This window comes from Ipomoea triloba, chromosome 13 (assembly GCF_003576645.1).
Source record: "Ipomoea triloba cultivar NCNSP0323 chromosome 13, ASM357664v1".
NCBI classification, from domain to species: Eukaryota; Viridiplantae; Streptophyta; class Magnoliopsida; order Solanales; family Convolvulaceae; genus Ipomoea; species Ipomoea triloba.
The window spans coordinates 11,941,903-11,946,700 of NC_044928.1; the positions used below are offsets into that span (position 1 = coordinate 11,941,903).

Below are 4,798 nucleotides of genomic sequence, written 5' to 3' on the forward strand. Positions count from 1 at the left end.
AAAACTATTGTGGATATATCAGACATTAACAGTAAACTAACAATCCTTCGTTTCAACTGGTAGCATATATTATAATTATAATCCAAAAATGCTAATTCCATGTTTCGTTACTATATCGAATAATTATTATTAATATAGATATGCATACATATACAACAACAAAAAAAAAAGTTGTGCATATATTCTGTTTGGTTTTTTCATCTCCAGCAGCTTGCATGACACACTTTATATAGGGTGTTGGCACTCAATCTAATACATATCGACACACAATATCTCCACTATGTATGCATCGACCCCTACTTATAATCATTCGAACTAACGGCACACCATACCCAGAACTACAACTTTAGAAAAGTTTTTGTATGTACGCAAGAAGAAGTTCAGCATAAAGATTGCGACTTACCATCCAGGTTTGTCATTCCCGTCGTTCCCCACGTTCCGCCGCCGGATGTGTGCTCATAATCCCTTAGGTGGTCGCCATCAATTGCACTGTCCATATTGCTTTGTTGTGTTTCGTTCATTGTTGCGTCGTCTATTGTTGCATTCGGCTGAGGCTTCTTCTGGTCGTATCACTCCCCACGTCCCTTGTGAAAAAAAGATAATATACCATAATTATAGTTCACATCCAATTCTATCTTTGTTAATTTAATTCCTCCCATAATTATGATTTGTACCAAATCTCTACTTTGCCCTTCAAATTCACAAGGAATGTGATCTGCATGTTTATTTTTGGTCAATCTGAGCCGTTTGTCTAATTGCATTAGATGATTATGATTTGCCCTCATTGTTTTCTATTTACATGTATCCTCATGTGAACAAGGGCAGGGCCGGCCCAAAGGGGGCAGCCTGGCACCTGCCCAGGGCCCATAGGATATATATACTAGTTAGTACTCCTTATATATTACTCCTGCTATAAAGAAGTTGAAAAAAAAATTACATAGAAGAAAGGGAAGTGGTTGGCGCATCAGTGCATCACGCATGGCAGACAAAAAGAAAAGCATTCCCACATATTTTTGTTTGTTTCCGTTGTTGGTGGGGTTGAGAATATTCAGGCAATTCAACATTCCACATTCCCATTCCACTTACAACTTGCTCCACCATTTCATTTTTTTAAAGAAATACTCCACCATGACACCATTTCAAATACTTTCAGTAGAGTGGCACCAATTGCAAAAGACGGAAATCAGGGAATATTATTTTCCATTCTTCTCTCATTTAGTCATTTTTCGGCAGAAGAGAGAAAGCAGAGAAAGGCATTGAGTTCATAAGTTCATTAAATCATTAATCATTAGCATTCAGTAGTTCATCAGCAGCAGAAGGTAATTTTATTTCGGTTTTAATTCTATTTATTATGATTTGTATAATTGTATGTAAAATGAAATTGAAAGTTTATTTAAGTGTATTTTATATTTATATGCAGGGATTGAACTATTGAAGACACATATTTGATTGACTGATTCGGATTGATTGATTCATAAGTGTCAGGTGCTTTTGTTCTTTGTTTTTTTGTTTAAATCTGTTTTATTTTTTTATACAATGTTGCCTAAAAAAAATTTATCAGGAAGTGAAAAAAGGAAAAAAAGAAAACAAATTGATCAATTAATAGAATCACAAAGAGGAGCTATGAATAAATTTATTAAAAAAGTTGGATCCTCTAATGAAAATTTAGAAATACCAAACCTAGATAATCTTGAACAATCTAATGAAAATGTGAGTAATCAAGATCATATTGATGAGGATATTGCTAATAGTCCTATAGCTGATGAAGATGAACAGATTACTCCTTATTTTGATATATATGACCCTAGAAAGTTGAGATTCTTGAGGTTGATTCGGATTGTCTTTTATCTGAATTAAAGGTGTTACAAATGACTTTGCCAGATACATTAATGCCTGCAATTGAGATTCTTGAGTTTGTCAAAGTTGCTGATTGTTACCCAATGGCTTCTATTGCTTATCGACTATTTTTGACGATACCCGTGACTGTAGCATCAACGGAGAGAAGTTTTTCAAAATTGAAGTTATTGAAAACTTATTTGAGATCTTCAATGTCACAAGAAAGATTGAATGGTTTGGCGATTTTGTGTATTGAGAAGGATATGTTAGAAAGTATTAATCTTGATACAATTATTGATGATTTTGCATCAAGTAAATCACGTAGAAATTTTTTGTCATGATTATTTTTGTATTTTAAAACTTGTTGCAAATTTTGTAATATTATTTCATGTTATTTGATATTATTATCATATTTTAATATTATTAAATTGAAATTGTAGTTTTTTTAATAGGGGCCCTTTTTTTTTAAATTTCGCCCCGGGCCTCTAAAATGTTTGGAACGGCCCTGAACAAGGGTATATATATATATATATATATATATATATATATATGTATATATATATATATATATATATATATATATAAGTATTTATAGTACATTTTTAGATATAAATATATGAAAACAGATATAAGTAAGCAATTGATTTGTTGGTTGAGTTGGTTGGTGTCCGCCTTTACCCAAAAAAGGGCAAGAGTGTGACTCTTTACAAGTTGTAGGTGTGTTGGTTGAGTTGGTTGGTGTCCGCCTTTACCCAAAAAAGGGCAAGAGTTTGACTCTTTACAAGTTGTAGGTGTGTGATATATATATATATATATATATATATATATATATATATATATATATATATATACTAGTTTTATACGCGCATTGCGCGAATGTGTTAATGCCCAATGTTTATATTTAAATAAATATTTGAAAGTATATCAATGCAATATTATATAAGAAAAGTTTATACATGGGTAATTGAATGTTGAAATTTTTTTATTTAAATATGTAACTCAAAGTATATGAATCCAAGATAATATAGAAAATTCATTATAATTATTACTAAAATAAATGTTTGCAACCTTGTAAAATCGATAGTCTAAATATTTGGTCTAAAAATGATAGGCTAAATAAATACTACTTTTAATTTAAATTTTTCTAAGTGTTCTTAATTCTCTTTTGAGTAACATTGTCATTGAATTCATCTTTACTATTTGTTCTCTTCCTTTTTGTTGGTAGCATAGATGACAACGTCATGAAATGAGATTATGATATAGGAGTTATGGACTTTCCTTTAGGTGTTCTGCTTGGGGTTCATTTGGTTCAACCATTATTGTTGAATGAGTTATTGTGGATAAAGAAATCCCTAGTTTAAGAAAAAAGATTAAATAAATTAATAAAAATTTGAAAATTTAAAATATTATGTATTCCAAAGATATTAAAAGGTAGTTTCTTGCTTCAATTTGCTAGGTAATCGATTATTTGAGTACTTTCTTTGTCAACAAATCCCCCAAGTAGTTAATATGATTGGTTTCAAACTATTTTTTTTAAATTTTTTTCATGGTATTAAAGAAATACATATGTATCATTTTTTGGTGTAACTACTAATATATTTAATTCAATAAGAGTAAAATAGAGTGATTCCGCTTCAATTTGTTGGGTTATTTGAGTACTCTCTTTGTCAATCAATCCCCAAGTAGTTAATATAATTAGTTTCAAATTTTCTTAAATTTTTTTTCATAGTATTAATAAAATACTTGGTAAATAAATATATAACATTATTTTGTACTATAATTTTGATATTTAATTACAAGATATTGTAAAAATAAGATAATGGACTATGTAATGAATATCAATTGATAAATTCGAATGTAAAGAATCTTTGCATGAAAGAAAATAAAGACAATATAACTAATGAAATTATTTCTCTTATTATTTAATTTAATTTTTTGATAATGAATAATTTTTCAAATAAAGGTATTGTAGACACAATTCTAAATTAAAGAAATACATATGTATCATTTTTTGTTGTAGCTACTAACTTATTTAGTTTAATAAGAGTAAAATAGAGTGAGAAACTTAATTATATCAAATTTGATTGAGATGAGGTTCGAACCTAAGACATTTCTTATAGAAATTAATGGGTAAGTTAAAAAAGTTAACGGAATATTAACGGAGAAGAGAATATTTAACGAAAAACTTAACGGATAATCATAAAAGTAAGGTTAAATTAGGTAATCTCTGTTAATAATATTAATCTGAATTATCTTAACCATCTATTTGATTAAATAATTCATCTGAACCATCCATTTGATTAAATAATTTGACCGCCATTTTTTCTACCCATTTTAGGCCTAACTCTCTTTGGCTCTTATTAGTATATATATATATATAGGGTTGCACTCTCGTGCGAACTCTCGCCCAGGTAGGAAATGAGAACGCTCCACAGCCGTCCACGTGTCCAGATCAACGAATCAGATGCAATTTTTTAAAAAATGATGCGGTGGCATTTTCGTAAATAACTGGAACTTTGGTGCACCTAGTTTCACTTACAAGTGCACCTATTTTCGCACCTATTTTCACTTACAAGTGCGAGTAATTTACCTTGTTAATATTCATGCACTTATTTTCGCAAATATTTTCACTTACAAATGCAAGTAATTTACCTTGTTAATATTCATGCACCTGGGTGCACCTAGTTTTAACATAGGTTGCACCTAGTTATAACATTAGGTGCACCTAGTTATAACATTAGGTGCACTTAGTATTGATGCTCACTGTACAATTCACTTGCACCTGTAATACATTTTACTTGCATCTGCAATACATTTTACTTGCACTTGTGCAAGTAATTTACTTTGTTAACATTCATGCACATGGTTGCAACCTATGTGCACCTAGTTATAACATTAAGTGCACCTAGTTATAACATTAGGTGCACTTAGTATTGATGCTCATTGTAAAATTTACTTGCAC

The 4,798-nt window shown here is 30.1% G+C and overlaps 1 long non-coding RNA gene across 1 annotated transcript; it reads left to right on the top strand.

Moving 5' to 3' along the window:
• Positions 1-1,079: 1,079 nt before the first annotated feature.
• On the top strand, positions 1,080-2,235 carry LOC116002977. Its single transcript, XR_004094574.1, has 2 exons — positions 1,080-1,319; positions 1,421-2,235. It is a non-coding gene; the product is annotated as an uncharacterized LOC116002977 (long non-coding RNA).
• Positions 2,236-4,798: the final 2,563 nt, after the last annotated feature.